This window comes from Taudactylus pleione, unplaced genomic scaffold, assembly GCF_031769625.1.
Source record: "Taudactylus pleione unplaced genomic scaffold, aTauple2 ptg000255l, whole genome shotgun sequence".
Taxonomy (NCBI): Eukaryota; Metazoa; Chordata; class Amphibia; order Anura; family Myobatrachidae; genus Taudactylus; species Taudactylus pleione.
In genome coordinates this window covers 1743744-1767026 of record NW_028284657.1, presented here as the reverse complement: position 1 = coordinate 1767026, position 23283 = coordinate 1743744, and the positions used below count along the sequence as shown (strand labels likewise).

Below are 23283 nucleotides of genomic sequence, written 5' to 3'. Positions count from 1 at the left end.
GCTCCCCTACATGTTCCCATGCAAGCTCCCCTACATGTTCCCATACAAGCTCCCCCACATGCTCCCTTACATGCTCCCCTACATGCTCCCGTACATGCTCCCGTACAAGCTCCCCTACATGCTCTCCTACATGCTCTCCTACATGCTCTCCTACAAGCTCCCCTACAAGCTCCTCTACAAGCTCCCCTACATGCTCCCGTACATGCTTCCGTACATGCTCCCGTACATGCTCCCGTACATGCTCCCGTACATGCTCCCATACAAGCTCCACTACATGCTCCCGTACAAGCTCCCCTACATGCTCCCCTACATGCTCCCCTATAAGCTCCCCTACATGCTCCCCTACAAGCTCCTCTACAAGCTCCCCTACATGCTCACCTTCATGCTCCCCTACGAGCTCCCCTACATGCTAACCTTCATGCTCCCCTACGAGCTCCCCTACATGCTCCCCTTCATGCTCCCCTACAAGCTCCCCTACATGCTCCTGTACATGCTCCCCTACATGCTCTGCTACATGCTCCCGTACAAGCTCTACTACATGATCTACTACATGTTCCCTCACATGCTCCCCTACAATCTCCCCTACATGCTCCCGTACATACTCCCCTACATGCTCCTTTACATGTTCACCTACAAGCTCCCCTACATGTTCCCATACAAGCTCCCATACAAGCTCCCTACAAGGTCCCCTACATGCTCTCATACAAGCTCCCCTACATGCGCCCCTACAAGCTCCCCTACATGATCCCCTACATGCTCCACTACAAGCTCCCGTTCATGCTCCCCTACATGCTCCCATACAAGCTCCACTACAATCTCCCCTACATGCTCCCTTACATGTTCCCCTACAAGCTCCCCTACATGTTCCCATAAAAGCTCCCCTACAAGCTCCCTAAAAGGTCCCCTACATGTTCCCATACAAGCTCCCCTACATGCTACCCTACAAGCTCCCCTACATGTTCCCATACAAGCTCCCCTACATGTTCCTATACAAGCTCCCCTACATGCTCCCCTACAAACTCCCCTACATGTTTCCGTGCAAGCTCCCCTACATGCTTCCATACATGCTTCCGTACATGCTCCCATACAAGCTCCACTACATGCTCCCGTACATACTCCCCTACAAGCTCCCCTACAATCTCCCGTATAATCTCTCCTACAATCTCCCCTACAATCTCCCATACATGCTCCCGTGCAATCTCCCCTACATGCTCCGCTACAAGCTCCCATACATGCTCCCATACAAGCTCCCCTACATGCTCCCCTACATGTTCCCATACAAGCTCCCTACAAGGTCCCCTACATGCTCCCCTACATTCGCCCCTACATGCGCCCCTACAAGCTCCCCTACATGCTCCCCTACATGCTCCCCTTCATGCTCCACTACAAGCTCCACTACAAGCTCCCGTTCATGCTCCCATACAAGCTCCACTACAATCTACACTACAGTACCAGCAGCAGGAATGCAGCGACTGTCTCATGTATATACTTATCATCTGGGCAGTACCAGCAGCAGGAGGGCAGCGACTGTCTCATGTATATACTTATCACCAGGGCAGTACCAGCAGCAGGAGGGCAGCGACTGTCTCATGTATATACTTATCACCTGGGCAGTACCAGCAGCAGGAGGGCAGCGACTGTCTCATGTATATACTTATCACCTGGGCAGTACCAGCAGCAGGCGGGCAGCGGCTGTCTCATGTATATACTTATCACCTGGGCAGTACCAGCAGCAGGCGGGCAGCTGCTGTCTCATGTATATACCTGTCACCCGGGCAGTTCCAGCAACAGGAGGGCAGCTACTGTCTCTTGTATATACTTATCACCCAGGCAGTACCAGCAGCAGGAGGGCAGCGGCTGTCTCATCTATATACCTGTCACCCAGGCAGTACCATCAGCAGGAGGGCAGCGGCTGTCTCATGTATATACCTGTCCCAGAGAACAGCAGAGCAGGGCACATGTACAGAAAGTCATTATGACACTGTATGTTATGTGTTTGGATGCGGAAAGTTTAGTGATCCTGGACACACTTCCGAAAATCTGTCTCTGCTGATAGTGCAGCGAGTATAAAGCATAAATATCACACATCACATTATGTTCATGAGGAATACACCTAATAATGTGCATCTAACGACATTATCCAACGTGGGGGCGATCTTGAGGCATGGGGCATTTTTGTAGCTTCTATTTATATGGTGCCACAAAATGTTCTCATCGCTGTACAGAGTAATACCAAACATTTCACATTAACAAGGAACTCATGGCCCCATTTATCAAAGAGACATAGGACCTCATTCAGAGTCGGTCGTTGCGGCCACACGGTTGTAAGGTAAAAGGGGCCGGATATGCAAATGATGCACTCGCAAGTTGTGTCGTTAAGATGGGATCGTTAGCTGGACGAGCAAGGGGAGGATGCGGCCGTAAGACTAAAAAAACACCCCCTTCTCATTCGCATTACACGTCATCTCCGGGCATATAAGGATTAATCGAGACCATCAGAGCTGGTCGTTGAGCTTAAGGCTGACCATACCCTCTCTTAAGTACTACAATCTAGTCAGTGTAAAAACCTCCCATGTCACATGTGCTATGACACTACTTTGTTAATTATGCACTCCCATAAAACGCTGTTTGCATAGTCAGGCACGCCTGCGTACGGATCTCCACTCCCCAGTTCACAAGCACCTTCCCCTGTTACCACCCACAAATGCCTCATCCTGTCACTCAAACTAACGACCTGGCCAAGTTCAAGGAGAGAGATATTTCCGATCGTAACAGCTAGTTTGCACACGCGCATTGCGAATTTTACACATGCGCATTTTAGCGAACATCGGTGGCGTATGACCGTGCAGCCACAATGACCGACTCTGAATGAGGTCCATAATCTCTTTATCACTCACTAATTGGGTTACGTCCTCCTAAGATCACAGCTGTTTGTCACTGTACGGATGCTAACGCCGTCTTTACATGGTGAGAGTGATATGGCTCCCCTGCCGGGAATGGGGTCCCAGCAGTATCCTCTCCGGCTTCAGTGGACTGAGCTGGGATCCTTACTGAATCAGGCCCTTAGAGCGATGTTCTACTCGAATGGAGGTGGAATCAAAATGTTCTAAGACTTGACATTAAGTGTTCTCGCTATTCTGACCAGCCCAACAGGTCCTGCAACCCCTAAGTACTACTGTTATAGGAAGCCAGAATGCCCTGTGATGAGGAGGGTGGTAGATATCTGCCCCTGGCAGGACTAGACCCTCATACTTTATTACTTTCCTAAAACATCTGGCAAACTTGTGAATCTTGGGTGGCTCTCCTGGATGCCCAGAAAAGTAGGGAAGTACTCCTGGGGCCCCTTACTGCCATCCATTTCCTGAGTGCATTGGGCAGTATGGGTGACTTGATGATGAGAATGGTGATTAATTGCTTCATGGTGGCCTCATCTCTGATTCACAATGTCATCAATTACAGCTATGTATAAAAGGAGGTAGAAGGGGACAGCGAAGATGCACCAACCATGTATTACAGGCAGGGCTCAACTCTGAGCTGTCTGGTGAAACTCAGTGCCACACAATAAAGTCCCACTTGTCCATACAAAGGAGCCTGATTGCCCCAGACACACTTCTTGGTTTATCAACTTCAAGTCTTCTTTTTTTGCCATATTAAGTTCCAGCCCAAGCGGCACTTCTGGTGAAGTGTGGTGCCGGCACACTGGAGCGTTAAATAGAGCTAAGAACTAGAGTTGAGCTACAGGAGGCTCAGGAGATGCATCTGCTATGGAATCCAGAAGTGGGGCAACTCCTAAGCTGGCACCAACACCCACTGTGCAGGCTAGAGCTTCATCACTGGTACACTACCCACATTATAAGGTTGGGGGTCTGCTCCTTGGGACAAGATCAGGGATGTCAGGCACAGAGAATAAACGGTTTGCCCACTATACAGCCCCTTCTAGCCAAACTGTGTAGTAATATTGCTGTAATGTGCATTTGTGCATTGTAATTTTGTAATGAATTACATCATCTTGTATGTATTATTATTATATGTCGCCAGGCAGGGTGCCCACACTACCATTGTGCTGCCTGTGTGTGATACCCCCAATCTTGGGAGTATCACTAATGGGTGCCTGTGGGGTGTAAAATACTTTTGTGATACATTGTAAATGTGTTTTTATAAAATGTATTGGTATTGACATGCCCCATTATATGCCAGCTGGATATTCTCTATTCCCCCTCTGGACATGGACTACTCCCTGCTATGGACTAGTGATATAGGAGGGGCACAAGGCCAGGACTTCCCCACTGTATTGAAGAAGGGAGCCCAGCTTTCCCTCCTGCAATAACATGGCCAGAGACTGTTTTGTAGCATGCGCGCCTGGCGGGAAGAACAGCCGGCGTGTGCCAAGTACCCAGACGGAGTCTTCAAAAGGAGATACCCAGCTGACTCTGAGGAGAGTCCCGAGGTGGCCAAGAACAGCACGGTGTCTGTGCACTTACCTGTGGTGTAGTGGAGATCGCCGACAGGAGTCCGAGGAGCGGGGTTAGCCTGTCGCTGACTGGAAAGCGGCAGTGGAGTGTGACATGAGAGACTAGGCGCAGAGCCTACAGCTCCATAGCACAGACACGTGCATCAGTACTCCCACTCACCTCCCGGGACGCCCTCCAGCTGTGAACCAGCCATTTCCACCATTAGGCCGACACCGCATCCTTTCCTGGAGAGGCTGTACCCCATGGCCACGAGGTGAGCTAGTAACTACGAGAACCATATTCCCAGGAGCAGTGCAAACATTATCCGGATGACATGTCGGTTGATTTTTAGGATACCTTTACCCACTTCAGTTTACCCACGACTGTTAACCACCATTGATAACCTATTACTTTGGAGTTATACACACTTCTTTAGAACAGACATACACTTGTCTAGATACTGTCATTATATTGATACAATTGTGGCAGTTGATACAGTTTAACAATTATATTTTTGGAAGATCACTGCTTTATTTGTATATGTCAATCATTGTACATTTCTCTGTTGCTTAACATCACTATTCACTCATTTTTTTTTACAAATAAAAGGTTTATATATTTACATTTATTTTATGTGTAATATGTGGACTTAGGCCCTCATTCAGAGCCGGACGCTCTGAGCAGAGCGCTCGCTCTGAATGAGGGCCGTCCTCCATAAAAATGGAGCGTCCTCCTGGACGCTCGTATAGCTGTGGGTCACCACCCACAGCTCATACGAGCGTGCAGGATGATGGTCTCGATGGTCTTGACCATCGCGACCATCGCCAGTGCGACCAGAAGCCTGTGGTCGGGGTTTTCGACCACAAGCCCTGGAGTAATTTTGGCTCTAACAGAGCCAAAATCACTCCCACTGACATCACTAATGATGTCAGTGGGGCCGGCTTCAGACGGTAGGCGTTCCCTTGGGAACGCCTCCGTCTGGGAGGCACGCCCACCAAAGGGGGCGTGCTGTCAATCAACATCGACAGCACGTCCCCTTTGATCAAACACAATGAGCGAAGGAAAGTCCATCGCTCGTCGCGCATGCGCAGTGCACACCATCTACCCACTTGCGAGCGGACAGCCGCTTGCGAGTGGGTCTGAATGAGGCCCTTAGCGCCAATCCACCTACATCCATTGCCGCTTTTTGCCACCCTTTCTGTGCCGTTTGGGAGTGGTGGGAGAACTCCCAGGTGGAGGGCAGCTTCCTACACATTTGGTTTCAATATCACAATTACTGGCTTACACTCCTTTTTGGCGCTTGGTATTTTTGTGTACAGGAAAAGCCGCTGCAATACCCTAGAGCAGGGGTCTCCAACCAGCAGCTCACAGTCTTAATTTTGGTGGCCCATCTAGCTGCAGTACTGCTGAGTAAACTAGGAGGAAGTGACCTCTGACATGTGCTCCCCGTGGTGTTGACGCCATGGGTGGAGCCACAGGGAAAGCATGTCAGGTGATTGCGGCAGCCTCTACAGCAGTCACCTGATGTGCTCCCCTCTGGTTCCACTCATGGTGTCTATGCTATGGCAAAGCAAGTGACTCCCACCCAGCCCTCCCAGAAAGTCACACAGCAGCCCAGCACTTCTGCTTCTCTCCTGCACGGACCTCCTTGGAGCCGGTAATAACAGTGACATATGCCTGTGCTTACATTTTATTTATAAACTACAACAATATCACTGTAATGATTATATACATTGTTATATTCTATGAAACATTTTTTTTCATTTTCATTAAATTTCCTTTAATTGTTCAGTTATTAGCCAGATTTTTTTTCTACAATCTTAGTAACTCTTCAGGAGGTTTCATTTTACTAAAGTAGCTCACACCTCAATTAACATTGGAGCCCACTGCCCTAGAGAGTGTCTGGACTCAGGAATTACTCACAGCCAGCGCCCTGTTGCCCTTGGAGTTACAATACTGTAACAAATACCAATTATCATCTGCATAGAGAGCGTATCCTCACTGAACTCAGCAAAGCCAGTACCAGAGCAGTAATATTGCAGCAGTGTTGACAGTGTAAATCTGTGTTTGATCTTCGGGAGGATTGTCACCAGCAACAGCCGGTGGGTTAGGCAGAAAAGCCTCCCAAACAAGCTGGGGCAGAGGAAAGTGAAAGAATTTTCACTCCCTCTGCCATAACAATGAGCGGTGCGTGCACGTGCACGTTAGGTCACGTTCACGCGCACAGGCACTGTTCGTCAGATTTTTTCTGTCAGCGGAAGACGGTGGACACAGTTTCTGTCTCTGTGACAGATTCATTTAGAATGTCCTCTGCTGCTGGCAGTGTTTCGGGGAAGAGAGCCCATAAGAGGGCACTATTTTCCTCATCCTCTTCATCTGAAGAAATTATATATAAAAGGAAAAAGGCTGTTCCAGTCACAAATCTGGGAACATCTAACTCCTCAGACTCTGAGGAAAATATTTTCACTTATGGACGTGCCAGGTCACCTTCATGTTCAGGGAGTCAGCAGGAGCGGAAAAAATCACATAAAAATAAAAGTAAGTTTAATGCCAGGGCCACCTGTTCAGGCGATATTCCTCCATTCCCTGGAATTGCCTGTAGCAGGCAACATTCTAGTGCTCGGTGCAAGCACAATACTTCTGCCCATAGCTGGCATAATTTATCTATCCATAGCTGGCAGCATGAAGGGACCCGCAGTCTGTATAAGGGGTCACCTACCGAACAGCCACATCTTTCCTCTAGTGATTTTGGCCAACCCTCCTCAGTGGACTGGGAGTCAGAGGAGATAACGAGAACCTCTGCCTCTTCACAGCGTGGGGAATTTAGTGAAGTGCAGATGGCTAGAGTGACTTTAGCGAGGCGAACCCCCCAGTCTAAATTATATACCACACACTGGCCCCTAAAGAGCAATTCAGAGGTACAGAAATTTGCTCAGCTCGCCTTTAGAGCAACCCTTATTATGGAAGATGAATTAGTCCTGCACTCCTATAGGGGGTTGCCAGATGTACCTGCTCTATTTACTCCTAAAATTGACCCAGCTTTGGCTTCTATAGTGGGGGAGAAAAGACAAAATGACCCCATGGATCGTATGTTAAGAAAGATCCAATACAAAATAGCAGATGCAGCCGGCCCTCTTCTTTTCATACTAGATAAAGTAGAGAGAGAGGGAGAGTCTGGAGGTACCCTAGATTCTTTGGTGGCATCTAAGCTTGCTCTACTTAAAGCTATTAGCAGGGCAGCTCTTATCATAGGTCAAACATTTAATCACTAATACCCACAGATCTAGGTGGTTAACTAGTGCAGGTCTGGCAGACCTTGCTCCTAAATCCATGGAGTTCCCAAACCTTACAGATGCCAACCTATTTGGCCCACAGTTTATAGAAGAGGTCAAAATATGTCACAAAGCTAGGAAATCCTTTTCTGACATTAAAAAAGTGAATTGACCTCGCAGGAGGCCCTTTCTTCAAGGGGGTCAGATTCCGAGAGCCACAGGTCCGACCCGAGACTTTCAAGACACAAGGAGAGCCCAGAGAGGAGACTTCATGCAAAAATCCCATGTTACCCCTCGAGAATCATCCTCAGGTGCATGGAACAATGCCAGACGAGGCCGCGGTTACAGTGAGTCCACACACACGCCCACTTCACCACAAAACCCTAAAAGATTCATATGTGGAGTGGCAACAAATTACCACAGACAAGTGGTTACTAAAAATAATCCACCCAGAATTAAATCACCCTTTAATCTGCTTCCCTCACCAGGCATTTCATACTCCTTGTTAAAGGAGTTGCAGTCCTCGGTTGGACGATGTACTGACTCTGGCCCTACAACAAGGAAAGATAGAATTGGCAAACCCAGCAGTAAAGGGCGGGTTCAGCCATTTGTTTCCTATAAAAAAGCAAAATGGTTCCTTAGGACCAGTCCTGAATATCAAAACTTTGAATCGATTTTTAAAAACAAAACGGTTTCGCATGGAAGGCATTTCAGTCATCCCTTACCTTCTCACAAAGGACGGCTGTGTATAACAATAGCCCTAAAAGAAGCTTTTCACTCTATATTAATATACCCGAATCACAGACGTCTTCTCAGGTTTTATTAGAGAGACAATCTGTATCAGTGGACAGTGACGGTATTTGGCCCCCTCCACTTTTACACGGGTGATGAAGGCGGTAGTGTCTCACCTGCACCAGCAAGGGGTTCAAGGTATAATATACCTAGACAACATTCTTTTGATACACACAGACCACGATACCCTTTTAAAGCACAGGAATTTAACCATTTCTCTGTTATCAAACCAGGTTTCATGCTAAATATCCCAAAGTCAGTACTGACTCCCACCAAGAAAATCACCTTTTTAGGTTTCGACTTAGATACCCATTCTTTCTCTCTAGCCATTCCACAACAGAAATGGCTAAACACAAAAGATTATATTCAAAAATTGTCCGAAAAGCACAGCATGACCCTCCGTACCTTAGCAACAATCATTGGGAAAATTATTTCGACACGTTCCGCTATTATGCAGAGAATTGCAACGCCTCTTAAGAACTTTGATTCATGCCCAATATTCCTGGACAGACACGATGTATATCTCCAGGATTGTAAAAACAGAACTGTCCAAATGGAACAGTCTTCCCACTCCTCCTCCTCGTCCCCTCTTAGATCACCCCTCCTGCATGACTATCACCACGGCTGCATCTCTAACAGGAATGGGAGGTTTCTCACAAGAGAAAGCAGTAAGGGGTGCTTGGTCAAAGGAAGAATCCCGCTTGTTCATAAACATTTTAGAACTACGTGCAGCAAAATTAGCCCTACAGGCTCTAGTCCCCATTCACCTTATAGGGACCTGTATCCAGCTATGCCTGGACAATACGACCGCAGTGTCCAATATAAACAAGATGGGAGGCACCAAGTCAACATCCCTATGCAAGGAGGCATTAGAAGTGTGGGATTGGGCAGTCCAGAGAGATATTCTTCTGGTTGCAGCTTATGTCTTGTTGAATCGTCAGTATTGACCTTTAGTATATTCCTTCCTATAAACCTCTAAGATTCACCTGTCTAGAACCTCTAAGACAAAACCCCGCCTAAAACCTCTAAACAGAATGCTAATTGCGTACGCAGTATAACTGCAAATAAAGACAGGAGTGGAATCTGTGTTTCCAACGCACAAGTATTATTCAGGTAAAAGTACAGTCAGTTACACGCAATCTATACATACACAAGTTAGGCGTAAAATGAAATAATACAGACCCAAGTACAGTTATACATACGCTGCGCCTCTGGACCCAGAGATAGACTTCTGACTAGATATCCTCAGTTCATCCAAAATTCTGCATGAACTGGCAAACCAGTGTTCAGACACATGTATTTATTCCCCCCCAGACTGAAACAGGACAAAGGGGGAACTTCCTACTGATCTCATTGGTTCCCAGAGGAGAAGCATATGTTACGACACATTTAACAGGTTGTTTCAAATAGACTTTCCCTGCCTCTAACAGCCGGAGTCTTTCAGGTAACACCTCCTGTAACATTCCATCAGCTAAACATTTTGTTGCTTCTAAGTTCTGCGATCAGTAACTTGAGTTTGCATGATGCGATCTCTCCACCGATAACACCGGGATGCTGTAAAAAGTGTACGCATCAAAACGAAACCAAACACACCCTGCTTATCATGTATAATACCTTAGTTATCAAAAACCTCTATTTCTTAGCATTTAAACTAACTTAACCAACTTGAATCATACATTTTGATGCTAATGGCACCTTGTGTGCGAATATGTAGTGTGTGAGTATTCGGGGTTTGATATAAGGACGCTAGATAATTTGGGGTAGATGCGTTGCGCATAAAGCTACTTTTTCGGCGGTTTCATACTAAGTCTCATGCATTCGCTAATATGCGATTATTTAATAGCGCCCTTGTGGGTATAATTGTGCGTATGAAAAATGGTGAAAGAAGCGATCGCATAGTGCTAATAAAAATATCGCCACATGTACTATATTGTGAGTTCACCTAAAATGGTGCATAGGCGGCCATTCGCAAAATGGCGTCTTGCGATCGCATTTCTAAAATGGAGTCTTGCGGCCATTCGCAAGATGGCGTCGCTGCGATTAAATTTTAAACTGAACTTGTCTCACTCAATTATTCAGCTTCGACAGTCTCAGGGGAGGTAAACGAATTAGCAGACTCCCTATCCTGGAAAAGGATCTCCCTACATTCGGTAGCACTGAAAAGTCAAATCTTTCAGAAAATAGTTCCCACATTTGGGAGATTACAGATAGATCTCTCTGCCAGTCCCACAAATGCTCAGATTCAGTGTTTTGTTTCCAGAATATGGACAAAAGGGGTGTCGAGGATGGATACAATGTTCTTTCCTTGGACGGATCTGACTTGTCCCTATGCTTTCCCTCCCCCCTGCACTACTCCTGAAAGTCTTGAGGATAAAGTGCCGCAAATTGTGGTACTGTACCCTGTATGGCCATCCAGAGTCTGGTTTTCTCTGATCAACCAGTTACGAATAGGTCCGAAAATTCCACTAGAGTTATCCAAGGAATGCTTTCAGGGGACCCCAGACCTGTTAAAAACACTTCCCCAATGTATGCGGATGGCAATATTACTAGTATGTTAACTAGGGGTGAGCAGGTTCGGATTTCTGAAATCCGAACTCCCCCGAGCCCCCACGATCCGAGGCCGATCTGAGTCAGGCTCGACTTTTCCCGCCTGACTCGGAAATGAAATCGAGGCAAAACGTCATCATCCCGCCTTCCGGGTCTCGCGGGTTTTGGATCCTATATAAGGTACCCGCGTCGGCGCCATTTTCTCACTCGGCTGTGGACAGTGAAGAGGGAGGGTGGGAGTTAGGGCTGGCTGGGCTGTGTAGTATAGTGTAGTGTAGTGCAGTGTAGTGGTCTGCTGTGCTGTACTGCGCTGTGCTGCTGTTGTCCATAGGGGCTGTGTCCACTCCTTCAAAGTCCATAGGGGCTGGCTGGACTGTGTTGTGCAGTCAGTTGTCCATAGGGGCTGTGTCCACTCCAAAGTCCTGTGCAGTGTCCCAGTCCTAAAGGGGTGCTGTAGTGTTGTCCAGGGGGTGCTCTGTCCGTCAGGGGTGCTCCCCCCAAGTGCTAAAAAAAAAATATTTTTTTGTGTTTGTGAATTGTGTGCACTTTGGCTGCACGTGCATCAACAAAGGAGCAGCATCAAGCATGCGCCTGTGTCCCATAAGTAAAGGGCCAGCTGGCTTGTCCGTTAAAGGGTCCTCAAAGCAGCAGCGAGAAGCGTGCGTCTGTCTGTTAATGGATTACATCGGTGACAGCATCCAAGTAGGCATGTCAGACAGTCCGTACATGTACTGGCAGGAAAAAGAGGCAATTTGGAGGCCCCTGTACAAACTGGCTCTATTTTACCTGAGTTGCCCCCCCCTCCAGTGTGTACTCCGAAAGAGTGTTTAGTGCAGCCGGGAATCTTCTCAGCAAAAGGCGTAGGAGGTTGCTTCCACAAAATGTTGAGAAGATGATGTTCATAAAAATTAATTATCAACTCTTCCAGGGAGACCAGCCTCCAGAACGTACAGAGGGACCTGTGGTGGTGGATTCCAGTGGGGACGAATTAATACTCTGTGAGGATGAGGATGTACACAACACTGAAGAGGGTGAGGAATCGGTGGATGAGGAGGATGAGGACGACATCTTGCCTCCGTAGAGCCAGTTTGTGCAGGGACAGATTAATTGCCAGCTTGTTTTGTGGGGGCCCAAATGAACCAATAATTTCAGCCACAGTCGTGTGGCAGACCCTGGCGCTGAAATGATTGGTTTGTTAAAGTGTGCATGTCCTGTTTATACAACATAAGGGTGGGTGGGAGGGCCCAAGGACAATTCCATCTTGCACCTCTTTTTTTTCTTTGCATTATGTACAGTTTGGGGCCTAGTTTTTCTAACTGCCATCCTGTCTGCCACTGCAGTGTCACTCCTAGATGGGCCACGTGTTTGTGCCGCCCACTCGTATCTCTTAGCATAGTCATCCAGCTACCTCGGTGCAACCTTTTGGATATAAAAACACTATTGTGAGGTGTGAGGTGTTCAGAATAGACTGGAAATGAGTGGAAATTAAGGTTATTGAGGTTAATAATAGCATAGGAGCAGAAAAACCTACAAATTCTGTGATTTTAGCTGTTTTTATGCTTTTACAAAAAAAAATACAGATCCAAAACACAAAACCCAGAACCCAAAACACTGAAGGGTGGTTTTGGCAAAACCAATCCAGATCTAAAACACAAATAAAGATCCAGATCCAAAACCAAAACACAAAACCCGAAAAGTGGCCGGTGCACACCCCTAATGTTAACATATGTAGCTCTAGCATCACCTGCAGAAGCCCTAATAAATGCCTCCTTAAGGCCCTGGACAAGGGCTAGATATTGTACAATCATAAAAGAATTTAACCTTTGGCGATCCAAAACAAACCCCTCTCCCCAGTCTTCACTACTCCATTTAGCTTTAGATCTTCTAGCCTCTAAGTATGAGTCAGGCTTGGCATCAGCTACCATTAAATCATATGGTTCTGCTTTAGCTATTATGATTTCAAACTTAACGAACAACAAACTATACCTACATTTATTAAGAGGTGTATACCTCTCTAGGCCCATAGTTCCAAAATATTCACATACTTGGGACATCAAGCCTTTCCTCTCCCTTCCTGGGAAACAGACTCCAACATTTTCATTTTATCCTGTAAATTAGCATCTTTGTTAGCTCTAATCATAGCGGCCAGAGGAGCAGAACTAACCCTGTTACACATCTCAGACCCCTGGTTAGCACAGACTCCTGCAGGGTACCACATTATCATTAAAGGTTACACCAAAACCTCATCGTTTAATAATCTCATAGTTGAATTCGATGTTATCTACGTCCCTTCAGAACCTAACCTTTGTGTAGCTGCGTGCCTGTCCTCTTATCTGGCCCTGACTGCCCCCATGAGAGACAGTATTACACAACTCTTCATTACATGTAGGAAACCCTTTCACCCAGCAAGATCCTCCACTATCATAGGATGGATTGTAGCATCCATGAGGGAGGCAGGGGTAGATACAAGCCAATTCAAAAGTCACTCCTTACGGGGATCGGCAGACACAAAAGCAGCAGCTAAAGGCATCCCATTACAGTCAATAGTGCTAGCAGCGAGATGGTCCTCAGCTCGTACATTTGCTAAGCACTATTGGAGACCAACAGATCTACAGAAGATCGAGTTTCTCAGAGCAACCACCAGGTATTGGGTAGTTTGCCCACCTGCTGTTGCTTGGTGGCAAGCCTCCCGAAGAACAAAACACTAGTTTGCAGGAATCTATGAGCTGCAAACTGGATTTGTTCTAGGGAACAGGATTGCCACCTAGCAACAGCTCCCACCCTACCCACCCTTTGTCCTTTAGCTTTTATTTCCTCTGGAGAGTCTATGTTTAGGTATTAATAGTTTTTTCTCATATTATCCCTCAAAGCTCAGCAAGAGACCCGAAGAAGCCTCAAGCAGTCACCAATAAAGACCAGAAATAGACTACCAGCCAGTGTTTAACTCTGTTCCGGAAAGCCGCAACCAATGCCATTTCCGTTTTTCTTTATTTCTTTCCAGTTCGTACTATTGATTAAGCCATTTCCAAAGATATCTGCTAACATTCAATAAACTTGTTCTTGCTTGGAAATCACTTGTGTCATAGTCTTCTAAATCAGACAGAGTGCAAAGACAATCAAAGCTAAGATTTAAATGTGTTTTTATTTGCCGCTATCCCTTCAAGGGTTGATTTGCCACCAGTAAGCTTCTGAAAAAATCTGACCAGCAGTGCCTGTGCGCGTGCACGTGACCGTGAGCATGCACGTGACCTAACATGCACGTGACAAGCGCATGCACATGCGCACGTGCACACACTGCTTATTGTTATTGCAGAGGGAGTGAAAATTCTTTCAGCGTATTCGGGAGGCTTGCTGCCTATTGGTAGGTGGCAATCCTGTTCCCTAGAACAAATCCAGTTTGCAAGTCATAGATTCCTGCAAACTAGTGTTTTATCAGTTCTTCATTATACAGGCAGGCTTAATAGGAGAGACAGAAAAGTACAGCAGAGACAATAACAAAGACTTAACAAGTTTATTGAGGAAAGTCATCCGTGTTCCTCATGAGATAATAGACCCATTAAAACAATGATTGTGCACCACCGATTAGAGTAAAAGCTGGCCAGCAAGTTCTGACCTCAATTGACATTATAACTGTTCTAGTTATTTATGACAAGTTGTAGGATCATATTATATTGTTTATGAATTGTTGTCTGGTTAACCTTGATTCATGTTCTAGGAACTGAGAGTAGATGAATCAGCAGTCAGCAGAGTTCCAGCATAATAAAAGCTGTCCTGTTCTATGTGTACTTACTTACCTGCAAATATATTTCTGTATTTCCATGTCACAAAGTATTGAGATTTGTTTCATTGCCTATACTTTTAGCTTAACAATTGTGAAGGCAAATAAAGTACCACACACTCGTTGATGCTTTTAGGTCACTTTATTGTGTGAGGACTTGGTTTTCCTAATCTCCATTGGGAAAGAACGTCACTGAAGGGAAAGTTTGTGAGGGCTACTGACTCCATCAGTGGTAAGAAACCCACACCTCACTACACAATCCAACCGCAGTTAGCTGGGTATTACATGTGTTCTACAGGACATGCGTCTTTGTGCATCCAGTGGGCGTCTCAGGATAATGGTGGCTGTAAATGGACTAAGAAGCCTCCAAAAACTTGGTTACTTTGTGCCCCCTCCAAACGGGGAAAGATGCTGGGCATTGTCTCCTTCACATGAAGATGAAACCAGCAGATGGGATTGCACATTGGTGTGACTGAGACAAATGCACTGGTGAGTGATTGGGGAGGGGGTGTAATTTGCAGACTAGTGAGCCCCCTGGTATTGATGTCATTTTTGGCTACTGTTTAGTGTTGTGTGCACAATTATATACACAGTACCTCTTACACTGACTGATAGTCTGTGTGAGACCCTAACATGCCCAGATTAAAGTGGATATATTCATGGACATAGTACAGAACACTGTGGTGTCTAGTAATGTGCTAACATTAATATATGATACATATAGAGCCCTGCGCTTAGCATAGACTAATAATACTGTAATAATAAGATTACGAAATATTTATACTGTGCTGAATCTGCAGTTACTGCACTTTTAGGGATGTTGTGAGGACAAACTGGAAATAATGAAGAAACTAAACAATCTGACAAATTTCCTTATTCTGTAGAATTTTGAATGTAGGAGGAGGGAGTGGAGGAGGACAGGGGAAAGGGGGGTGACACATGAGGGCAGTAAGGTATGTGAGAGTTTAAACTAAAAAAAAAATTGGGCCCCACCTTCTATATAAAAATATCTGCAGTCTGTTAGAAGTAGCCCAAAACTACAGCAGTGAAAGATACAGAAGGGACCTAACACCAGGAGCTGATACCAGGTGAGGACACAGAACAGAGCAGATACCAGGTGAGGACACAGACAGAGCAGATACCAGGTGAGGACACAGACAGAGCTGATACCAGGTGAGGACACAGACAGAGCAGATACCAGGTGAGGACACAGACAGAGCTGATACCAGGTGAGGACACAGAACAGAGCTGATACCAGGTGAGGACACAGACAGAGCAGATACCAGGTGAGGACACAGACAGAGCTGATACCAGGTGAGGACACAGAACAGAGCTGATACCAGGTGAGGACACAGACAGAGCTGATACCAGGTGAGGACACAGACAGAGCTGATACCAGGTGAGGACACAGACAGAGCTGATACAAGGTGAGGACACAGAGCAGAGCTGATACCAGGTGAGGAAACAGACAGAGCTGATACCTGGTGAGGACACAGACAGAGCTGATACCAGGTGAGGGCACAGACAGAGCTGATACCAGGTGGGATGAGAGAGAGATAGAGCAGAGATGACACCAAGGGCCACATATAACAACAAGCTATAACACCTTTAGTAATTACTACAGTAATGTCCTCCTTTCAGTAACAGCAGTATAATAAGATTACCGCTGGCTGTCACTGTAATGTTTTGTCATCTATAGAGCAATGGGAGCTCAGCACAACCTTTCTGGCTTTAGTGAAGCTTTCCAGGTACTGCCAGCTCCCCACCAGGTAACGTGTAATGCACATGACATAGCAGCCCGTCACTGGCAGATTGACCGTACGCTCTTTCTGAGTGGTATCTGTACAGGGACCATGTAGATGCACAGAATCATTCTGTCTCATAGGACTCTTTCTGGTTGTCTCTCTTTAGTCCTCTCTTCTCTCTCCCCCTCTACTGTTCTTTTTTCTCTCCCCTTCACCTGGTTGTCACCTATCCCGCTCTCTTGTTACCACATTTATCTACCACAGCTGGTCCTCTCTCACTGCCCTTCCCATAAGTGGATCTGTTTTGCCTCCTCCCCTCTGATTCCGCCCTGTCTTACCCCTCTCTTTTTCTCTCTTTTATCTCCCACCCTCCGAACCTAATACTTACTCCTCCACTGGTCCTCTCTTCTTTCTCCACCTCTCTAGTTCTCTCTCCTTGTGATTCTTTATTTTTCTAATCTCTCTAATACTTTGCTTCACCCTCTGACCCTCTCTCATCTCCCTCTGAATCCCTGTGCCCCCTCTTTGATTCTCTCTGCACCCCTCTCTGATTCTCTCTATTCTCCCTCTGTATCTCTCTGCTCCCCCCTCCAAATCTCTGTGCTCCCTTCTGATTCCCTCTGCTCAACCTGTGATTCTCTCTGATCCCCCTCTGACTCTCTCCGACCCCCTCTGATTATCCCTGCTCCACCCTCTGAATCTCTCTAAACTCCCTCTGTATCTCTCTGCCCCCCAACCCCTAAATCTCTGTGCTCTCCCTCTGCTTCACCTGTGATTATCTATGATCCCCCTCTGACCCCCTGTGTTTCCTCTGATCCCCCTCTAATTATTCCTGCTCCACCCTCTGAATCTCTCTAATCTCCTTCTATATCTCTCTGTTCCCCACTCCTTGAATCTGTTCTCCTCCTCTGATTTTCACTTCTCACCATCTGATTCTCTCTGAACCCCCTCTGATTATCTCTACTCCACCCTCTGATGCCTCTGACCCCCTCTGTTTCTCTTTGATCCCCCTCTGCTTCTCACTGACCAACCTCTGATTTCTCTGATTCCCCTCTGATCGTCTTCTAATTCCTCTAATCCCCCTCTGATTCTCTATGAACCCCCTCTGATTTCTCTGATCCCCCTCTAATTCCCCTGTGATTATCTCTACTTCACCCTCTGATTATGGGGCCTATTCATCAACACAAAATAACATTTTTAAGGACATTTTCCTAAAATACCGTTATTTTAGTATTCATTAAGTATCTTAACCCAGGAGATATCACTGCATTCATTTCCACACTCCCCATACATTAGTACATTAGTTAGGGGATATGGAAATTATGGTATTTATCACATTTCGAAAATTAAGTAATTTCAGAATTTGATGGAGTTACTATTCGCCACTGTGAGGTGATGAATAGCAGGTAACACTTACCTGCTTCCAGCTGGGCAGGTCCCCTGGCATCTTCCTCCGGTGATCTGGTCCTTTCTCTGGCTCCATCTGCTATGCTGTCATGTGTTCTCCCAGCAAAACACAATAAAGTTTAGAAGAAAAAAAAAAGTTTTTTTTTTCTAAAATGTAGTATTCTGCCGGGAGACCACAGTATCCGAACAGCCATTGGAGCCGGAGGTGCTGCAGCGGGCAGGTAGAGGGGGGAAGGTTTTTAGTGGGGGGATGGGAGAGGGGGTTGGGGACACACACACAAAATTACCGCAGCTGTAGGTAGTGCTACACATGCACTGGTTTTATGAATGTAACAGCGCATGCCCAGCACTGATTACAGCTGGGGTAAGGTAGAGCACAGATTACAGCTGCGGTAAGGTAGAGCACTGATTACAGCTGGGGTAAGGTAGAGCGCTGATTACAGCTGCGGTAAGGTAGAGCACAGATTACAGCTGCGGTAAGGTAGAGCACTGATTACAGCTGGGGTAAGGTAGAGCGCTGATTACAGCTGCGGTAAGGTAGAGCACTGATTATGGCTGGGGTAAGGTAGAGCGCTGATTACAGCTGCGGTAAGGTAGAGCACTGATTATGGCTGGGGTAAGGTAGAGCACTGATTACAGCAGGGGTAAGGTAGAGCACAGATTACAGCTGGGGTAAGGTGGAGCACAGATTACAGCTGGGGTAAGGTGGAGCACAGATTACAGCTGGGGTAAGGTAGAGCGCTGATTACAGCTGCGGTAAGGTAGAGCACTGATTACAGCTGGGGTAAGGTAGAGCGCTGATTACAGCTGCGGTAAGGTAGAGCACTGATTATGGCTGGGGTAAGGTAGAGCACTGATTACAGCAGGGGTAAGGTAGAGCACAGATTACAGCTGGGGTAAGGTGGAGCACAGATTACAGCTGGGGTAAGGTGGAGCACAGATTACAGCTGGGGTAAGGTAGAGTGCTGAGTACGGCTGCGGTAAGGTAGAGCGCTGATTATAACTGCAGTGAGGTAGAACGCTGGGTAAGGTAGAGCGCTGATTATGGCTGCTGTAATGTAGAGAGCTGATTACGGCTGCTGTAAGGTAGAGCGCTGATTACAGCTGGGGTAAGGTAGAGCGCTGAGTACAGCTGGGGTAAGGTAGAGCACTGATTACAGCTATGGTAAGGAAGAGCACAGATTACAGCTGGGGTAAGGTGGAGCACAGATTACGGCTGCGGAAAGGAGGAGCACTGATTACGGCTGCGTTAAGGTGGAGCACTGATTACGGCTGGGGTAAGGTGGAGCACAGATTACGGCTGGGGTAAGGTGGAGCACAGATTACAGCTGCGGTAAGGTAGAGCACTGATTACAGCTGGGGTAAGGTAGAGCACTGATTACAGCTGGGGTAAGGTAGAGCACTGATTACAGCTGGGGTAAGGTGGAACGCTGATTACGGCTGGGGTAATGTAGAGCGCTGATTACGGCTGGGGAAAGGTAGAGCGCTGATTACGGCTGGGGTAAGGTAGGGCGCTGATTACGGCTGGCGAAAGGTAGGGCGCTGATTACGGCTGGGGTAAGGTAGGGCGCTGATTACGGCTGGGGTAAGGTAGGGCGCTGATTACGGCTGCGGTAAGGTAGGGCGCTGAGTACGGCTGCGGTAAGGTAGGGCGCTGAGTACGGCTGCGGTAAGGTAGGGCGCTGAGTACGGCTGCGGTAAGGTAGGGCGCTGAGTACGGCTGGGGTAAGGTAGGGCGCTGATTACGGCTGGGGTAAGGTAGGGCGCTGATTACGGCTGGGGTAAGGTAGAGCACTGATTACGGCTGGGTTAAGGTAGAGCGCTGATTACGGCTGCGGTAAGGTAGAGCGCTGATTACTGCTGGGGTAAGGTAGAGCGCTGATTACGGCTGGGGTAAGGTAGAGCGCTGATTACGGCTGGGGTAAGGTAGAGCGCTGATTACGGCTGGGGTAAGGTAGAGCGCTGATTACAGCTGAGGTAAGGTGGAGCGCTGATTACAGCTGGGGTAAGGTGGAGCGCTGATTACAGCTGGGGTAAGGTAGAGCGCTGATTACAGCTGGGGTAAGGTAGAGCGCTGATTACAGCTGGGGTAAGGTAGAGCGCTGATTACAGCTATGGTAAGGAAGAGCACAGATTACAGCTGGGGTAAGGTGGAGCACAGATTACGGCTGCGGTAAGGAGGAGCACTGATTACGGCTGCGTTAAGGTGGAGCACTGATTACGGCTGGGGTAAGGTGGAGCACAGATTACGGCTGGGGTAAGGTGGAGCACAGATTACAGCTGCGGTAAGGTAGAGCACTGATTACAGCTGGGGTAAGGTGGAGCGCTGATTACGGCTGGGGTAAGGTGGAGCGCTGATTACGGCTGGGGTAAGGTGGAGCGCTGATTACGGCTGGGGTAAGGTGGAGCGCTGATTACGGCTGGGGTAAGGTGGAGTGCTGATTACGGCAGGGGTATGGTAGAGCGCTGATTACGGCTGCGTTAAGGTAGAGCGCTGATTACGGCTGAGGTAAGGTAGAGCTCTGATTACGGCTGGGGTAAGGTAGAGCGCTGATTATGGCTGTGGTAAGGTAGAGCGCTGATTACGGCTGGGGTAAGGTAGAGCACTGATTACGGCTGGGGTAAGGTAGAGCGCTGATTACGGCGATTACAGCAGGGGTAAGGTAGAGCTCTGATTAGAGCTGCGGCGATGTAGAGCTCTGATTAGAGCTGGGGTAAGGTAGAGCGCTGATTACAGCTGGGGTAAGGTAGAGCGCTGATTACGGCTGCGGTAAGGTAGAGCGCTGATTACAGCTGCGGTAAGGTAGAGCGCTGATTATGGCTGCGGTAAGGTAGAGCGCTGATTACGGCTGCGGTAAGGTAGAGCGCTGATTACGGCTGCGGTAAGGTAGAGCGCAGATTACGGCTGCGGTAAGGTACAGCGGTAAGGTGGAGCACTGATTACGGCTGTGTTAAGGTGGAGCACTGATTACGGCTGGGGTAAGGTGAAGCACAGATTACGGCTGGGGTAAGGTGAAGCACAGATTACGGCTGCGGTAAGGTAGAGCACAGATTACGGCTGCAGTAAGGTAGAGCACAGATTACATCTGGGGTAAGGTAGAGCGCTGAGTACAGCTGGGGTAAGGTAGAGCTCTGATTACAGCTGCGGTGAGGTAGAGCTCTGATTAGAGCTGGGGTAAGGTAGAGCGCTGATTACAGCTGGGGTAAGGTAGAGCGCTGATTACAGCTGGGGTAAGGTAGAGCGCTGATTATGGCTGGGGTAAGGTGGAGCACTGATTACGGTAAGGTAGAGCACTGGTTACGGCTGCGGTAAGGTAGAGCACTGATTACGGCTGCGGTAAGGTAGAGCACTGATTACGGCTGCGGTAATGTAGAGCGCTGATTACGGCTGCGGTAAGGTAGAGCACAGATTACGGCTGCAGTAAGGTAGAGCACTGATTACATCTGGGGTAAGGTAGAGCGCTGAGTACAGCTGGGGTAAGGTAGAGCTCTGATTACAGCTGCGGTGAGGTAGAGCTCTGATTAGAGCTGGGGTAAGGTAGAGCGCTGATTACAGCTGGGGTAAGGTAGAGCGCTGATTACAGCTGGGGTAAGGTAGAGCGCTGATTACGGCTGTGGTAAGTTAGAGCGCTGATTACGGCTGCGGTAAGGTAGAGCGCTGATTACGGCTGCGGTAAGGTAGAGCGCTGGTTACGGCTGCGGTAAGGTAGAGCGCTGATTACGGCTGCGGTAAGGTGGAGCACTGATTACGGCTGTGTTAAGGTGGAGCACTGATTACGGCTGGGGTAAGGTGGAGCACAGATTACGGCTGGGGTAAGGTGGAGCACAGATTACGGCTGGGGTAAGGTGGAGCACAGATTACGGCTGGGGTAAGGTGGAGCACAGATTACGGCTGCGGTAAGGTGGAGCATTGATTACGGCTGGGGTAAGGTGGAGCACTGATTACGGTAAGGTAGAGCACTGGTTACGGCTGCGGTAAGGTAGAGCACTGATTACGGCTGCGGTAAGGTAGAGCACTGATTACGGCTGCGGTAAGGTAGAGCACTGATTACGGCTGCGGTAAGGTAGAGCACTGATTACGGCTGCGGTAAGGTAGAGCACTGATTACGGCTGCGGTAAGGTAGAGCACTGATTACAGCTGCAGTAAAGTGGAGCACTGATTACAGCTGGGGTATGGTAGAGCACTGATTACTGCTGCAGTAAGGTAGAGCACTGGTTACAGCTGCAGTAAGGTATGTATAGACAGGAAAAACTATTTCCCGAAAAGCTGTCATCGCAAAATTTACAGCTACCAGAATAGATAGTTATGGAGAGGAGGAATGATGAATTCCTCCGGTAATTAGGTAAACTCCATGCGAGTTCTAAACCTAATTACCTCCCAGGAATTTTAAGTTATGATGAATAGGTTCCTCTCTCTGGTCCTCACTTTCTTCCCCTTCTGAATTTTTGCTGCTCCCTCTCTGAATCTCTCTCTTCCATCTCTAAATCACCTTTCTGGTCCTCTCTGCTCCCCCTATGATTCACTCTGCTCCCCCTCTGATTGTCTCTACTCCCTCTCCTTTAAACCACATATCCAGAACCTCTCACAGTCCTGTCATTTCCATCTTAAAAATATTTCCAGGATCAGACTCTATCTCACCCAGGATGCTACTAAAACCTTAATACACTCACTGGTCATCTCAAGATTAGATTACTGTAACCTTCTCCTATCTGGCCTCCCCAAATCCCATCTTGCTCCTCACCAGTCTATCCTTAATGCTGCTGCATGGCTTATCTTCCTCTCCAAATGCTCTACATCTGCCTCCCCTCCCATACAAGCCCTCCACTGGCTCCCCTTCCCCTTCAGAGCCCAATTCAAGGTTCTCACACTCACTTACAAAGCCCTAACACACTCTTCTCCCATTTACATCTCTGACCTCATCTCCCTTCACTTTCCTGTCCGCCCTCTTCGTTCAACAAATGCCGCCTCTCATGCCAACTGATCACTTCCTCCCTGTCTAGTTGTCACCTTTTTGCCTTGAGACTTACCCCTGTTAGCTGCCCATGGATCTGTGTGTAATTTGCCTGGAGGATTTGCTCTGATTATTGCACCTGGCCTCTCCTCTGTCTGTGAGCACTGCTAGCCCTGATTGGAATCACAGGTGTGGTTCTCATTCTCAGAGCTGCAGAGATGAATACTCCCTCTGCATGTTGTGCCTTCCACCACTCAGAATGCTACTACCAGACCACCTGTCTGTATCCACCAATTGCTGCCAGACCCATAGTATGTATATCCTCTCCCGATAGCATTC

At 47.7% G+C, this 23283-nt stretch overlaps 1 pseudogene; it reads left to right on the top strand.

Moving 5' to 3' along the window:
- The first annotated feature begins 6724 nt into the window (after window positions 1–6724).
- Window positions 6725–9462, top strand: LOC148515064 (uncharacterized; annotated as a pseudogene).
- The last annotated feature ends 13821 nt before the right edge of the window (window positions 9463–23283 follow it).